Source organism: Mastomys coucha, unplaced genomic scaffold (genome assembly GCF_008632895.1).
Source record: "Mastomys coucha isolate ucsf_1 unplaced genomic scaffold, UCSF_Mcou_1 pScaffold18, whole genome shotgun sequence".
Taxonomy (NCBI): domain Eukaryota; kingdom Metazoa; phylum Chordata; class Mammalia; order Rodentia; family Muridae; genus Mastomys; species Mastomys coucha.
In genome coordinates, this window is record NW_022196900.1 from 71413738 (window position 1) to 71432301 (window position 18564).

The 18564-nt window shown below is 36.8% G+C and overlaps 1 protein-coding gene across 5 annotated transcripts in view; it reads left to right on the forward strand.

Annotated features, from left to right (window-relative positions):
• LOC116096416 (selection and upkeep of intraepithelial T-cells protein 2-like) overlaps positions 1–18564 on the forward strand; it is a 98573-nt gene that overhangs the window by 47345 nt on the left and 32664 nt on the right. The window lies entirely within an intron of this gene.

The following is an 18564-nucleotide window of genomic DNA, read 5'->3' on the forward strand; positions in this document are numbered from 1 at the left end:
TGCTCTAATGTGATGTTATAATTAACCATCTGACTCGGGGCCATCAGTCACTGCACTTGTCCATGAAAGTATCAAGGGTACCTGTCTCCCATGGTTACTGGCAGATAACATAGCAAAGAGTCCCCGTGTTAGGTACAAAGTATTCAGTCTTCAATATCTACCAGGTAAGCAGCAGCAAGACCAGGTAAATGTGAAATGTGGGGCTGATCTAATAAGATACTGTGAGATATGGTAATAAAAGTTAGAGGATGTGGGCACATGAAGAAACACTATTAAGAATATAGAAAAACATACAAACAAACAAAAAGAATATAGAATTCTCTGTGAACCAACCAAGATTTCCATGCTTTTAGAGTGAGAACCCTTGGATTATTTGCTCCTAGGGTAGAGAGAAGACCATGGGAGCTGGTGGAGGGCTTGTGGAGAAGGGAAGATGTTCTATGAACAATTTGTTAAGAGCCGCAAATGACAGTAGCACAAGGTAATGCTCCTGCCTCTCCCTTAACTTTTTTCTTCTTTTTTCATTAGATATTTTCTTTATTGACATGTAAATTTCTCTTTTCCCAGTTTCCCCTCCAAAAACCAACCAAACAAACAAACAAAAGCACCAAGAACAAACCCTGGTGCCTTCCCCCTCCCCATGCCTGCCACCCCACCCTCTCCCACTTCTTGGCACTGGCATTCCCCTACACTGGGGCACAGAACCTTCACAGGGCCAAGGTCCTCTCCTCCTATTGATGACTGAATTTGCAATCCTCTACTATACACATGTTTCTAGAACAATCAGACCCACCACGTGCAGTCCTTGGTTGGTGGTTGAGACCCTGGGAGCTCTGAGGTGCTAGTTAGTTCATATTGTTGTTTGTCCTAAGGGGCTACAAACCCCTTAGCTCCATAGGTCCTTTCTCAAATTCCTTCATTGGGGACCGTGTACTCAGTTCAATGAATGGCTGTGAGCCTCTACATCTGTATTAGTCAGATACTATCAGAGCCTCTTAGGAGATAGCTATATTTAGGCTGGCTTGTCCTTCCTTCAGTCTCTGCTCCATAGTTAATCTCTGCAACTCCTTCCGTGGGTATTTATAATCCATTTTTAATTTAATTATTTGGTTTTCTGGAGTGTATATTCCTGAGTTCTTTTTATATTTTGTATATGAGCCCTCTATCACATTTTGGGTTGGTAAAAATCTTTTCCAAGTCTGTAGGTTGCCATTTTGTCTGATTTACAGTGTCCTTTGCCCTATAAAGCTTTTTAGTCTCATGAGGTCCCATTTGTCAGTTGTTGATCTTAGAGCCTGATCTATAGGTGTTTTGTTCAGGAAAATTTCACCTGTGTCCATATGTTTGAAGCTATTTCCCACTTTCTATTCTCTTAGATTAGGCATATCAGGTTTAATATGGAGGTCCTTAATCTACTTGGATTTGAGCTTTTTACAAGGAGATAAAAATGGAACAATTTCCATTCTTCTACATGTAGATGCCCATTTAGACCAACAGGATTTGTTGAAAATGCTTTCTTTTTTTCATTGTACTGTTTTGTCTTCTTCGTCAAAAATCAAGTAACCATAAGTATTTGGGTTTATTTCTGTGTCTTCTTTTCTTTTCCATTAATCTATTTGTCTGTGTCTGTACAAATACCATCTGGTTTTTGTCACTATTGCTTTGCAGTACAACTTGAGGTCACAGATGATGATTCCCCCAGAAGTTCTTTTATTGTTGAGAATTGTTTTCACAATCCTTGGTGCTTTGTTATTCCATAGGAAGTTGAAAATTGCTCTTTCTATATCTGAAGAATTGATTTGGAATTTCGACAAAGATTGCATTGAATGCATAGATAGCTTTTGGTAAGATGGCCATTTTTCCTATGGCAATTATACAGATCCATGAGTATGGGAGATCTTTCCATCTTCTGTTGTCTTTAGAGTTCTGCACAAACCATGTGGCTTGGACTTTTTTGTTTGTTTGTTTGTTTGGATACTTTTACTGACTGCTTCTATTTCCTTAGGGTTTATTAGACTATTTATATTATTTACCTAACCCAAATTTAACTTTGGAATGTGATATCTTTCTAGAAAATAATCCATTCCATCTACATTTTCTAGTTTTGTAGAATATAGGCTTTAAGAGTAGGTTCTGACATTTTTTTAAATTTCCTCCATTTTGTTGTTACATCTCCTTTTTCATTTCTGATTTTGTTAATTTGTATACTGTCTTTGTGCAATTTAGCATGTCTGACCAATGGTTTATCTATCTTGTTGATTTCCTCAAAGAACTAGCTCTTAGTTTTATAGATTCATTGGATTACCAACAGAATACAAGAGATAGAAAAGAGAATCTCAGACAAAGAAGATGGAGAGAGGTTTCACATGGCATCATGTAAGTAAGTGATAGAGTACTCATAAGTGATAGCACCTCTTGAGGAACCAATATTAACATTAGAATACAAACAGCATCTGGCCTACCCACTGTATATTCCCCTTTTGTCTGATTAAAAACGTCTTTTCTTGAGCTGGGCAGTGGTGGTGCATGCCTTTAATCCCAACACTTGGGAGGCAGAGACAGACTGATTTCTGAGTTCAAGGCTAGCCTGGTCTACACAGTGAGTTCCAGGACAGCTGGGGCTATACAGAGAAACTCTGTCTTAAAAAAGAAAAACACAACAACAAAAAGGCCTGTGTATTGTAATAAACAATACACAGTAGGAACTGTTTTGAAAAAATTCCAAAATTATTCAATATGAATTATACTCAAAAGTCTTGCCTGTTTGTATGTTGTAGTTCTTCAGAACTACACTATCTAGAATTTCTTAATGAGTTTGCAATTCTGTACCTAAAACATTTTCTACTCTGGTTTGTATTATCATCATAAGGCAAGCTTTTGAAATCTAAAACATATTCAGTTCTAAACTATTTTATAAGTCTAAATGTGAGACTACAACTATCTATTCTTTAACCCAGTAAGACATTTGAGAAGAAATTAAATATTACCTGACTATGCAGGAAGCACAAGGAAACAGCTTCCAAACTATAGAAATGACAGAGATATCTGACCACCTAAACAGTCCCTAACACTTCTTATAACATTGGAGCATCTAACTTTAGCCTTCTGACTTTCAGAACATCTAATAGACTTTAAGTGAAGCAGGAGTCAAATATACTGCCTTAGTTTGTACATTTTAGATAACATTCTGTCTGTAGATATAATTAGGGCATTCCTTGCCCAGTTTCTAGCTTACCAGAGTTAAAGTCACTCACCTTGGAGATAGGTACTGATGCTCAATATCTACCATTAAAGTGGAATGGGGATACTGTCAGGAGTAGAAATGCTTCTAAGTTAAAAGATCTTTTAATACTGCAATAATATTGAATGCCATATTCTGTGGCTCTCTGAGGCTTTTGAAGACCATGTGTTTATATATAACATAACTGAATTGTTAAATGTTGATTACTTTAGCTATTTACTACTTGAATAACCTTGAAATATTTTATTGTAATTAACTAAATTAGAATCTAATATGTCCATGAGTTTCACTATCTGACTATTAACATTCATGATTTAATCATCCTAAACAGTTCACAATAGAAGCTACTAAAACAACTAGGTCTAAGCCTAGTATCCTTAAATGAATTGCATATGTACAATGCCTAAGAGTAACAAAATTAATACTAAATTTATATCAATATAGAAAGATTTATTTTAATGAAAACCTTAAACCTTCATCATTATCCAAAATTTTGTATCCATGTAACACTATATAAACTCAAATCTTAATATATATGATTATATATATTACATGTATATATGATTATAGATATAAAATGCTTTTTTAGAGTAAATTTAACAATCCATCTATATCCAATTTCTTATAATATTATTATAATCCTCCTATTTCATTTTGACCCCCTTCACTTTACCTAAGAAAGAAGGATAGAGAAGAGGAAAGGACAGATAGAAATACCTGTGTCTAAGCTCTCTATTTATCTTCCTCCCTGTCTAAAACTATAATTACTTGTAAATTATCTCTTAACATGACATTATTGCTATAGTGCATAAAATAACCAAAACCAGATACCCCAACTTAAGTGATTGGGATGATGATATTTTTATGATTGCTTCCTGCTGAATTAGGGTGAAGAATTTCTTTCTGGAAAGGGCCAAGAAAATTAGAAAAAAATAAGTTAGTCTTAAGAAAGCTAGCTATAACATTTGTCATCCAGTCTCTGTATGCATTTTATTAGATATTTTCTTTATTTACATGTTATATGATATCTCCTTTCTCAGTTTCCCCTCCAAAAAAATTAAATTAAATTAAACTAAATTAAACCCTGTTCCTTCCCACCTCCCCCTGCTCAGCAACCCACACTCTCCTGCTTCCTGGCCCTGGCATTCTCCTACACTGGGGCATAAAACCATCACAGGACCAAGGGCCTCTCCTCACCTTGATGACCAACTAGCCCATCCTCTGCTATACATATGCTGCTGGAGCAATTAGTCCCACCATGTGTATTCTTTGGTTGGTGGTTTAGTCCCTGGGAACTCTGAGGGTACTAGTTAGTACATATTGTTGTTCCCTCTAAGGGGGTATAAACCCCTTCAGTTCCTTTGGTTCTTTCTCTGGCTCTTTCATTGGGGACTCTGTTCTCCATCCAATGGATGGCTGTGAGCCTCTACTTCTGTATTAGTCAGGTACTGTCAGAGCCTCTCAGGAAACAGCTATATCAGGCTCCTGTCAGCCAGCACTTGTTGGCATCCACAATAGTGTCTGGATTTGATGCTTGTACATGGGAAGGATTCCCAAGTGGAGCAGTCTCTGGATTGTTCTTCCTTCAGATTCTGCTCCATAGTTTGTCTGCAACTTCTTCCATAGGTATTTTGTTCTCCCTGTTTCTTGTGGTTTGTGGATTGTACTTTGTGTATTCCGATCTTCTGGGATAATATCCACTTTTCAGAGAGTACATACAATGTGCGTTCTTTTGTGATTGTGTTACCTCACTCAGGATGATATTCTCCAGATCCATCCATTTTCCTAGGAATTCCATAAATTCATTGTTTTTAATAACTGAGTAGTACTCCATTGTGTAGATATACCACATTTTCTGTATCCATTCCTCTGTTGAGAGACATCTGGATTGTTTACAGATTCTGGCTATTGTATCATTTTTATATCTCAGCCAGCTTGAGGGATTTTCCCATGTAGAGAGATCAGCAGATCATATTACCTATCCTATTTGATCTTGAAATTTTCTGTCCTGTCTGAAGCCAAGACCTTCAGGGGTCTTCCTCTGTCATATCTGATCTGTATTACTTTGGAAAGATATCAAAGCATTTTTGTCTTTCCTGTTAACACAAATATAGAGCGTTTCTCCAAAATTAGCATGTCCTTGGTCCAGCAACCCCAAACCATCAAAAGTATAGACTTATTCAATTCAATAGCTTCTTTTTTTCCTTAGGCCTTCTCTCCTTTGTCCATTGTCACAGAGGATTTGCAATACAACTATAACCACAAAACTTATAAGCACCTTCATTTTGATATTAAAACAATTTAAAACGAATATTATTTATTGAGATAGGGTTTCTATGTGTGGCCTGAGCTAACCTGCTGCAGGCTGAACCAGTTGGGGTCCCTCAACTCAGGGAGAATCAGGGTTCTGGTACTCAAGTGGGCAAGGAGTCAGCAAGTGACAGACAGGAGCACAAGAGAGTGCTGAATCTGAGTGTAATCTCTCAAAGTAAGTATGAGACTTTTATAGTCTTACAGAAGAATAAAGGAAGTTAGATAATACATCAGCCAAGGTACACTGAAGTCATCTGATGCATAATGATTCTTTAAACAAAACAAAAATGCATACATGAAAACTGGCAGGAACCAGGCAGTGGTTACAACTGAGATAAAGTCAGCCTTCTCTGAAGTACTCTAGTTCCTTCTTAGACCACAACCCACCTTCTTCCTAGACCATTGTAAATTCCTGTATATGGGAGTGACTCAGTTGTTATCCTAAGTATTTGTGGGGGACCTTCATTTACCAGAAGAGTCCACCAACTTTCTCCTATTATGTAACGTAATCTGCCATATATGAGTGTAATAAGTTCTAAGTTTACTTTGTTGAACTTGCCCTGAGATTATTAACTCTGATCCAGCAAAGTGTAATACTTGTTTTCTTTCATTATCTCTCTTTCAACACTGGAGGCAGAATAAGAGTTACTTATTCATCTGAATAAGTAACATTCTTTATGAAATTCCAAGCCCAAGGTTGGCTCAGCATTGACTAGGATAATGGAACACTGGTAGAGGCCAGGAAACAATGTCCAATCTAACTTGGCTATTTGTCAAATAATTCCTTGGGGACACGTCTATACCTATAATAGAACAATACTGAAAGAAAGCATTCAAAACCCTCCATTGACTATAGCAAGGACAAATCTGGACCACATCCATGTTAAGAGATGCCAAATACTTCCAAGAAACCAGTTTCCTTGACACTTTTTGCCTCAGGACTGGGGCCAAGCTTTTGGACTTGTCATGCAGACTCCACTGGAATGGATGTGGCACCAACTCAGATTTGTTTATATATTAGGCTGGTTTCAGACGCATATAAAACCTAACTGTATCCATGCCTTTGTCTCCAACACATTGACATCAAAAACCTGGATATATTTATTCATCCATGCATACTTAAAAATATTTAAAGCAATTATAATGGTTTTTTCTTTAGATCCTTGAAAACAAATAAAGCAATATCCATTGATTTTTCCTTCTATGAATATTAATATATTTTGGCTATACATAATTATATCCATTTTCTTTTTATATAAATTGAATAATATCCTTCCCTATGCATTTAACTCTAATTAACTTCCCCTCGGTTTACTGTATAAGCTTATTCTCAGGCCAATCCATGTGTATCAAACTAAATACAGAATTCCCATGGAGCCCATTGAAAGAACCCACTTAGTTAGGATAGAACTGAATTCTTATATTTCCATTTATTCTCTTTTTAAATTATTTTTCTATTTTTGGTTACAGAAGGTATGCAGCATTGCTCTCTGCTCTTTGAGTAGCCTGCTTTTATTTCCAAACAGGGGTTCCTAGTGTTTGCATCAAGTTATCTAGGCCAGCTTTCTGGTTGCAGCTGTGTCCTAGATTATACTACAAACCCCAGAAATATGTGCACCAATTTAACATTTTAGGGTTTTTTGTATTATCTATAGAATTTGTGTTGACTATTCTTGCTGTGTGGTCTGTTTTCAGAGCAGTGTATTTGGACTCCATCACACCCCCCGGGAGTATTTTGTAAAGGGTTACCCCATTAGTTGTTGTTACTTTATGTTCACTAATCCAGTGTCTGCCTTTGCCACATCTCTTACATGTTCCAGAAGAAATAGACTACCTTATGGAATTCATTTGGTTTTCTTTGTAGTTTCCTTCAAAATGACCTTAGCTGAAATCACTCCAGCTAAGAGATTTGAGATTTTGGGTTGTCTCAAGGCCTATAGTGGTGGCTTCTCTTATTAAGGTCATATCAGGTGAATGAGATCTAACATAATCTGTATGTCTAATCTACTCATCTATAGAAGTCAACCTGCTTTCAATTGTCTGATTACTTCTTTTGCATTCAGCATTTACATGTTCAAATGTTAAAGACTCAATTAGTGCCTTTCTTGCTAATAGAACCGAAATAATTTTCTATAGCTGAAGTCAACCTTTGCAAAATGTCAGGGAATAGTTCTTTTGGACTTTGCATGACCTGAGAAAATAGTTGAAGTCTTTTCCTTGTTTTTGTGAACATGTCCTAGTCATTTAAGGCTGCAAAGTGACATAATGTCAAGGTTTCTTCATTATTTTCAGCTTGAACCTCTACCTGAAAAAAATGACCCTCACCAAGCAGCTGATATTTAAATATATTTTTTATTAGATGTTTTCTTTATTTACAATATCTCCTTTCCCAGGTTCCCCTCCAAAGGAAAAAAATAAAATAAAATGAGAAAAAAATAAAAAAACCAAAAACTAAAACAATCCCCTTTTCCCTCCTCCCTCCCCCTGCTCATCACCCCACCCTCTCACACTTCCTGCCCTGGCATTCTTCTACACTGGGGCATAGAACCTTCACAGGGTCAAGATCCTCTCCTCCCATTGATGACCAGCTTGGCCATCCTCTGCTATACACATGCTGCTGGAGCCATGAGTTCCTCCATGTGTACTCTTTGGTTGGAGTTTAGTCCCTGGGAGTTCTGAGGGTACTAATTAGTTCATATTTTTGTTCACCCTAAGGGGCTGCAAACCCTTCAGCTCCTTGGGTCCTTTCTCTAGCTCTTTCATTGGGGACCCTGTACTCAGTCCAATGGATGGTTGTGAGCCTCTACTTCTGTATTAGTCGGGTACTTGAGAGCCTCTCAGGAGACAGCTATATCAGGCTCCTTTCATCCAGCACTTGTTGGCATCCACAATAGTGTCTAGATTTGATGACTGAATATGGGTAGGATTCCCAGTTAGAGCAGTCTCTGAATTGTCCTTCCTTTAGTCTCTGCTCCAAAGTTAGCCTCTACAACTCCTTGCATGGGTATTTTGTTCCCCCTTTTAAGAAGGAACAAAGAATCCTCATTTTGGGCTCCCTTCTTCTTGAGTTTCTTATGGTTTGTGGTTTGTACTTTGTGTATTGTGATCTTCTAAGCTAATATTCACTTATCAGAGAGTGTATACCATGTGTGTTCCTTTGTGATTGGGTTACCTCACTCAGGATGATATTCTCTAGGTCCATCCATTTCTCCAAGAATTTCTTAAATTCATTGTTTTTAATAGCTGAGTAGTACTCCATTGTGTAGATGTACCACATTTTCTGTATCCATTCCTCTGTTGAGGGACATCTGGGTTGTTTCCAGTTTCTGGCTATTATAAATAAGGCTGCTAAGAACATAGTGGAGCATGTGTCCTTATTACATGTTGGAGCATCTTCTAGGTATATGCCCAGGAGTGGTATAGCTGGGTCCTCTGGTAGTACTACGTCCAATATTCGGAGGAACCGCCAAACTGATTTCCAGAGTGGTTGTACCAGCTTGCATTTCCACCACCAATGAAGGAGTGTTCCTCTTTCTCCACATCCTTGCCAGCAAATGCTGTCACCTGAGTATTTTATCCTAGCCATTCTAACTGGTTTGAGGTGGAATCTCAAGGTTGTTTTGATCTGCATTTCCCTGATGACTAAGGATGTTGAACATTTTTTTAGGTGCTTCTTAGCCACTCACAATTCGTCAGTTGAGAATTCTTTGTTTAGCTTTTTACCCCATATTTTAATAGGGTTATTTGCTTCTCTGGAGTCTAACTTCTTGAGTTCTTTGTATGTATTGGATAATAGCCCTCTATCATATATAGGATTGGTAAAGATCTTTTCCCAATTTGTTGGTTGCTGTTTGTCCTATTGACAGTGTCTTTTGCCTTACAGGAGCTTTGCAATTTTACAAAGTCCCATTTGTAGATTCTTGATCTTAGAGCATAAGTTATTGGTGTTCTGTTCAGGAAATTTTCCCCTGTGCCTATGTACTCAAGACTCCTCCCCACTTTCTTTTCTATTAGTTTCAGTGTATCTGGTTGATATGAAGGTCCTTGATACACTTGGACTTGAGCTTTGTACAAGGAGATAAGAATGGATCAATTTGCCTTCTCCATGATAACTGCCAGTTGAGCCAGCACCATTTGTTGAAAATGCTAGTTTTTTTCCACTGGATGGTTTTAGCTCCTTTGTCAAAAATCAAGTGCCCATAGGTTTGTGGGTTCATTTCTGGGTCTTAAATTCTATTCCATTTATCTACCTGCCTGTCACTGTACCAATACCATGCAGTTTTTATCACAATTGCTCTGTAGTGCAGCTTGAGATCAGGGATGGTGATTCCTCCAGAAGTTGTTTTATTGTTGAGAATAGTTTTCACTATCCTAGGATTTTTGTTATTCCAGATGAATTTGAAAATTGCTTTCCAACTCTGTGAAGAATTGAGTTGGAAGTTTCATTGAGATTGCATTGAATCTGTAGATTGTTTTCAGCAAGATGGCCATTTTTATTATATTAATCCTGCTAATCCATGAGCATGGGAGATCTTTCCACCTTCTAAGATCTTCAATTTCTTTCTTTAGAGACTTGAAGTTCTTGTCATACAGATATTTTACTTACTTAGTTAGAGTCACACCAAGGTATTTTACATTATTTTTGACTATTGTGAAGGGTGTTGTTTCCCTAATTTCTTTCTCTTCTTTCTCGGCCTGTTTATCCTTTGTGTAGAGGAAGGCTACTGATTTGCTTGAGTTAATTTTATGTCCAGCTACTTTGCTGAAGTTCTTTATGAGGTTTAGGAGTTCTCTCGTGGAATTTTGGGGATCACTTAAGTGTGCTATCATATCATCAGTAAATAGTGATAATTTGACTTCTTCCTTTCCAATTTGTATCCCTTTGATCTCCTTTTGTTGTCTAATTGCTCTGGCTAGGACTTCAAGAACAATATTGAACAGATAGGGAGAGAGGGGGCAGCCTTGTCTAGTTCATGATTTTAGTGGAATTGCTTCAAGGCCCATACCTAAAGCTAGTTAAAACAATGTACAGCAAACCAGTAACCAACATCAAACTAAATGGAGAGAAACTTGCTGTGCCTGTGAGAAGGCTTTGAATATTAGTTGTCATTTTTTCAGCTGTTAATCCTCAGCTGTGAAGGTTGCATGTCAGGCAGCCCTACCATCAGGGTCCTTGGTCCTTCTCTCAGGCTCAGGAAACCTCAACTGTTTTGTGGGACTGGCACTACCTTATGTACCACCTCAGGGCTGGGATGCTGCCTCTTGTTGCTTTGCTTTTGCTTGGGGCTTGCAGAGGCAGCTTTTCAGTCAGCTCTCTGTAGACCCCTTAGACCCACTCTATGGAGATTTAGAGCACAACACTAGCTTTTTATATTGGAGTGGATGGGCATTTTCTCTATGTTTAGTTCAGTTCTAAGCCCGAAGTAAGGTGCACCAATATGTTGTAGAAAACTTCAAACCTAGTAAGCCCTCATAAAAGACACACAATCCAGATATTTTAAGCATAAGTCATATGGCAAGATTGGACAATATAGTACTATATTAACTTATTCGACAGCTACTAGACCCCTTGCTATTTGCAGTTTCTCCAATCAGTCTTGGTCAATACTGGTTTACACCTCTTCTTCCTCTATTATCCCCTCTTCCCTCTACCTCCCTCCCACTCTCAAGCCTCCAGTCCCATCTTTCTCCTCCATGACCCAATCACAGGCTATAGCCATTTATTTACCAGTTAAAATGAACAAAACGTTCAGAGGGCATCACCTAAGAAAATGGTGGTCTGCTCATTGGGGACAACCCCTCTTGTGGAACCAGCAATACCATTAGAATACAAACAGCACCACATCTATCTACTACAAAAAGGAACTGATAGATCTGAATGATTTAGATGGGGTTCTTAAAAAGCTAATGCAGTCAAGATGATTCCAAGGTTAAAAGTCTTTACATGCTGTACACATCCTAGCTCTTGTTTTTCAGTTAGTGTTCTTTTAGCCCCCAGAACCAATTGATTCTTCTTGAAGTGGACAGTAGTGAGCCTTCTAATATCTTCTCTACCCTCTGTAAAGAAATTATGCTCTATAAGGCTGTCAAAAACAGCTTTAAAATGACAGGGTAAACTGAGGCAGACAGTGGAGGGGTATGACACCTGTGATCAGATATTGAGGGAATTATAAAAAATGAATACACCCTGCAAACTCACTTTCCTGCCAGCCATGTTTTTTGTGCTGGTACCGTTCAGCCTCATTACTAAGCTCTGGCGGGTTTTTGTTACTTTCTCCCAACAAGCTACATCTTGCTTGCATGCAGCTCTTTACACACCCCCACAATCATTCATCTAAATAGTGCCTAAGACCCGGTAAGTAAAGCATGACTCTTAAGGCCTTAATATCCAATCAGATTTATATAATGGTAAAATCACAATTTACAAGATGCCAATACAATAATTTCAGAACCAAATAATAAAGACAAGATTCTAACCCAATTGATCTATTTTGTAAAAACCTTTGCTTGGTTGTATAACATCGTGGAGTCAGGCTCATCCTCATCTGCTGTCTCCATGATTCTGACCTTCCTCCTGCTCCTCTGACTCTTCTCATCTTCCAACTCTCTCTCCACCTCTCTATTCCTGTCCAATCACAGGCCTGCCACTGCCCTAATTTGATTGGACAGAGAAAGTGCTAGAAGATCAGAGCCAAAACCTGAAGGCTTCTGGCAATTTAACTCTTTGTATTCAGGGACCCAAGGCTGCTGGCTCCTAGCAATTAACTCCTGCTGATAACAGCAGAGGATAGGAAACTTGGTTACTTGGGTTCTTTCATTTCTACTCAGGGCCCCTCTTGCTAGCCCTTTGAGAGGCTCAGAGTTGACTAACTATTCATAATACAGAGAGAAAAGAAAAAATGAAAGAAAAATAGAAAGAAAGAAGGAAACAAAGACAGAAAGAAAGAGGGATGCAGCCAAGAAGAAAGGAAAGAAAGAAAAAAAGAAATGAAAATACACATAGATACATGTATACTGGATGAAGCACATGAGACCACATAGCAAATTTTTGTTGCTCTTAGTTTTTATACCTGATCAGGATAATCAATCCCATAGGTTTTGAAACATTTTCACTTTCTATAATTTCATATTAAGTTTAAGTTCATGACATATATTGATGAGGCTTAAAGAGTTACAGAAGAATTCTTTACATGTCTTTCTATTAAGACTATCACCTCATTAAAGATATATGTTTTCTAGCTGCATAAGTTCATTATAAGTTTAAAGCAATAAATTTATGTTCTAAGTAAGCATTATTTTGTTAAGAGAAAAAGCTGTGCCTTGTGTCTTATTGCTTTGAAGACATGTACAGATGAGCTAGTCTATTATTTGTTTTCTGTCCTTGCTCCTAATAAATTGTCCATTCCCACTTCCAGTTTAGGACCTTTAGTTACCTAACAGTAGTCTCAATCCTAAAATAAAAGGACTGATCCTTGACCATACATTTGTTCCAAGCCAACTTTCTTTTCTCTAGTGCACTTATCCAGTGACACATGAAAGTTACATAGCTCAGTTTACAGCTTTTATACTATGGGTGAAATCGAGATTACTTGTTCTAGTATAATAGTTCTACATAATCATTATCAGAAATTATGAAATAAAAGCTATATACACAGCATTACTCCATGAATATACATCTTTATGTTGATTCTTCAGGAAATCTGCCCAATAGGGAGGATTGGTGCCCAGGAGATATTAGGCTATCTAATAGTGGCAGGAAAAGTACAGCAGCAGCAAGAAGCAATTCTGGGATGAAATCTCAGAGGACCTTACATCTTGGAGAGCACACATTTCAACCATACAAATTAGAGGGCCACATCAATAAGACTCACTTGTGTGCCATAGACTTTCCTATATGGCTTCTGACATAAGACTAACTCATAATTGTCTTACAGATTTGAAAAAGCAGCCATGAAAACATAGTTGGAGAGGTTTTTTCAAGCTACCATATGAACTAAAAATCAACAAAAAGGCACTGATAGGAGCCAAAATGATGTTAAATGAAAGATCAATTCTACGGGAGAACTAAATCTATGGAAAACCTCAGAGACTAATGAAGCTCTACGTCCTTATAACCCTCCTAGGCTATTTCTACTGCTGTTTGTTATGCCAAACCTAGATAAGTTCCTATTTCTAAAAACACTGCACCTTTTGCCTATATAACATGAAAAACAAAACCAGAATAGGATAGAGCTGGAAACTCTCTCACTGAGTACTGGCTTTCATAGTTCCAGAAGATGCAGCCATGAGCCTGCCTGGAATGGTATGAATCAGGCCATAGAGCCAGATGTAAATTTATGGATTGATAATCAGCAGATATAATTTTCAAGACTGATGGTTTCTTGACTTTTAGCTCTCTAACTACATTGAATGCTTGCTGATAACTTCTCAAAAGTATCAAAAAACATTTTTGCTTAATCTATGGTTAAAAACCACTGGCTTCTTTTCTCTTTAACTCTTTGCTTTACTAAGCATTAATATTTTCTATGGTTTAACTCTTTATGTTTAGACAAGTCCTAGGGAAACTTATCTCTTTCTTAATGTGCTAAAAAAAAAAAAAAAAAAAAAAAAAAAAAAAAAAAAAAAAAAAAAAAAAAAAAAAAACTCCTTACTCTTCTATGCATAAAACTTAACTTTCTTACTGTTCTGTGTTTCATTAATTACAGAGAAAGCATAATTTTATTAACCCTTTTATTACTTGTTATTTAATTAACACTAATATCTTGTGATTAACAAATGCTGTTTAGCAGCAGTGTATTAAGTAAAAGAATTATTGCTAAAGCCACTTTGTCTGGTGAATCAGCCAGAAACATTTCTAGCTAAACTAGTTATGTCTTTGTGAACTAGAGAGGAAGGGAAAGAAAATATTTAAGAAACATTACATAGGCAAATATGTACAGACACATGTACATTAATACACCCTCACTGTGTCTGGACTCTACCATCTGTCACAATATACTCCACATGTATTCATGCATGAGTACATATATACAAATATCTACACACACATATATATAAAGAAACAGGCATATATATATTTGGATGATGGATGCTGGCACAGTTATCCCCAAGTCAAACCATTAAAGAAAACTTTCTTTTCTCTGGTCTTCTTTTATTTTCTTAGACACATAAAATTCCTTATAAAATTACATCAGAGATAAAATGGGAGCTACAAAAGGATGTAGATATTAAGTTCAAAGACATATTTCATTATAATATGCTCATGATTAGTTCAAAGCAACAGTTTTTCATGGCCTTGTATTATCATAGTGAACATTTGTGACTTTATTCTTGGCTTTTAATGTTTTTCCTTGAACACAAATTTATTCCAAGTCTATTTCTCTTCTGAGTGTACAAATGAGTCCTCATTTTACTTCTTATTATGCAGCCTTTAGTTCCTATTCTGAGGAGTCAACAATTCTATTTTTGATTCTAACTTCATTACATCTTCCTAGCAAGGCACCTAAGATCATCTCTAAAAACTTTCTTCCCAAAATTATTTGAATCAAACCATGGAGTCTATAGAATCACTTTCTATTTGTCTATGTATACCATTAGAATATACTATATCTTTGTAGGTTTGTAGAAATCTGCTCAAAAGGGTGTGTCAATACTTAGTGGCTGTTGTATATTTAATAATAACAGGAAAAGATTTTACTTGCAGGAATCTTTCCTCAAATGTAATCTCATTGGCCTTGCCTAAAGAAGTAAATCCATCATAGCTTTACAATCCATGGAAGAACCACCTCAGGAAGGTCACCTGCTACTTTGAAGTGGCTCTTAGCAGATGCATTGGAGAGTGTTTTGATAAACAGTAGCAGAGATCCAGATGATTGTGGTGCATGCCTTTAATCCCAGCACTTGGGAGGCAGAGGCAGGTGGATTTCTGAGTTCGAGGCCAGCCTGGTCTACAGAGTGAGTTCCAGGACAGCCAGGGCTATACAGAGAAACCCTGTCTCAAAGAAACAAAAACAAAACAAACAAACAAAAAGAACTGCTATGAGATAAACAGTAGCAAAAGATCTATAAAGCTGCATTTAAGACATTTGTGCTTCTATCCATTGAGTACTTCTGACACTAGGATAAAGAGGAAAATCTGTCTTTGGCCCTCACTGTGAATATTCAAATCATAACTGACAAAGCTCCTGAAAATAAATGACTTGTTTTAACATAGGGATTTGATTTTCAGACATAATGAAAAAAAAAAAAGACATCAATATAACTCTCTCCAAAATTCAGAAATTGACATAAAAGTTAATCAAAGACTGTATGAGGTGAATGAAGATGTGTAATGTTTTGTAATTCTTTCCTTTAAGAAGTTATATTTCTTTATAGAGAATGATAGAAACTCATAAGACTTAGCAAGAAGCTAGGGAAATAAAATAACCAGCAAGCACACACAACTTAAAACCTCATGATTTTCATCCTGACTATACTTTGTAAAGTTTGGGAACAACTACTGGGAAGAAGATATTTGATGGAAGTTGTCTGCAAGCTGAATAGAGTACATTGAGTATTTTGTAATTTTGGTTTCTTTAGAAAACACAGAAATATGATAATAATCTGATAATTTATATATGATTCTGTTTTAGTGATATCAGGTTGCTTCACAGTCCACAGCATCTGACTATGATTTTCCCCATTGTCTAGCAGGGGAGTGATTTTTCCAGCTGCAAAGTTTCTGAAAATGTATGATATTTGCAATTACGGGGACTTTTCAGAGGACATATAATACTAGGACTGAGTGGTAGGGATGGTTGTTTGGTTCTTGTTTGGGGGGTTAGTTGTGGTTTGATAATATTCCTTCTTAAGGAATAAACAAGAGGAAAAGAAATTAGATTCACTGTTCTCTTTTCTTTGCTCTCTCCTTTAATACATCTTTCTCCTATCTAGTATTAAGGGGCTGAATGAGTGAAAGAAGGGTGGAGCAGGATGTATGAAAGAAGAGGCCACAAAGAAGCAAAGACCAGTTACAATTGGCACTCAAATATGAGGCTAGGCTGAAAGGGAAATTTGATTTCAAATGCCATAGGAAAAATATCAAAGAAAGTAGTGATGTATAATTTTTTATAAGATGCCAGATAACATTTATTGTATCTGGTATTGCTGGGATATTTTCTGCTTTGCTCCTAGAGGGGTGTTTTAAATTTTATATTTTTTATTTCAATTTTTCATATAATTTGTTTCAAAAAAATTTTCCAGTCTCAGTGACTCAGCATGAGAACAATAGCTGCCCATAGGAGGAAAAAGGTAAACAAAGTGTGCTGAGAGTATGGTTGATTCAGAGAAATGGTTAATCTGGGACTAACCATGCCATCAGATTTAGGACCATCCACAGATTACAAGATCAACATCAGCTTTCACAATATTTGTATATAATATGCTTGCTTATGGGTTGGAATTAGGTTATGATGAGAGAGGTAGCATCCATACAAAGGATAGACCTAGGACTTTAGTAAAGAGGGTGTGATTTCCTTTTAGATTGAAACACCTTAATTGAAATGAATCATAAATAACTTGGTTTCTCAGAATAGAATTGGGCTTGAATGATTGGTGACAGCAGTACTGGAGGCCAGTACACACTTGAAATGGTTGATATGACAGAGGCACATAGAGTTGAATATTGAACAGGGAAAAAACACAAGGAGAATGAATATACTTAGAGAATAGATACAAGGTGAAGGGTAGTATTCTGAAATACAAAAAGAGATTCAATTTGATTGTATTACAACAGAACAATGTTACTTAGCAGCTTTAAGACCATTGGAGAAAGTAGGCAACAAATTACCTTGGGTATCGTTATTGGACCTACACTCATTGTTTCCAGTGGTAATGCTTGCCATATCAATCGCACACTTCTGGTCCACCTCATTTACAAAGATTATACAAAGCTCTGGTGAAGCCTTCATTAATAATTTGTTAATATTAGTCACAGCAGTGAACAACATCATATCAAAACCAGTTACAGGATAGATGTTGACGGAGACCTTGGTCTTTGAAAATGTTAATACCTTACGTAAAAACAGTTTGTACACCACTACGGGCAGATGCCACCTATGGAAGAGTAGAGAAGGTTACAAATGATATTGCTTTTAATGTATACAATGATAATATATTAGGTTAAGATATAGCTAGAGGTCTGTGATACTTAAGTCTCTGCTGATTTAGTTGCAGTAAATATGGTCCTGTTCAAAGAGAATTTGAGTAAGCTGCTACAGGTTTCAAATCTCAAAAATGCTTAGGGATTCATTTGTGGAAAATTTGTACATTTGAAACAAAATTGTGAATAAGGAATCTTTGAGGACAGTGTTTGTTCAATGTATAAATCAGAAAGAAGCCTATGTTTCCAGGGGTGTGCAGTTGATATGGCAAGTGTCACTATTGGAACAATGAGTGTAGGTCCAAGAAAGATACAGAAGGCAATCTGTTGCTATTAGGAAGTAAAATGGGTAACCTAGGTCAGGGACATACACCAAAAAGAACAGGTCATTTGCCGCTTCTCAGCCAGGAAGGAATAAGCAGGCAGAAATTACTCAATTGAATAATGCAAATCTAATGCATACAATTGCAGGCAGTGCTCCTCTAGTCATGACCATAGATAAACTTCTTATTCTATCCACCTAAAATCAATGGTATGCTAATTGAATTCTTCATTTTCTGCTTACAAGAACAGTAGGGTTTAGAAAGGAGTTTATTGACTATTCATAGATCCAGTGTGAATCCAATTATTATCAATCAAGATTTCAAAGGAAAATTAAACTCATGGCCTATGAAAAAATAGAGATGCAATTTAAAGCAGTAGGTAAGATTTCCCAGTTAATACTGCTACCCTAACTCAAAGACAAATCTGCTCAGAAAAGAAAACATGAGGGTTTAGAAATACAGTAAATATATATTTTAGCAAACACTTGTTAATAATCAGAGACTTTTATGGTATTTATATGCTTGGCCCAGGGAGTTGTGGGGCAATG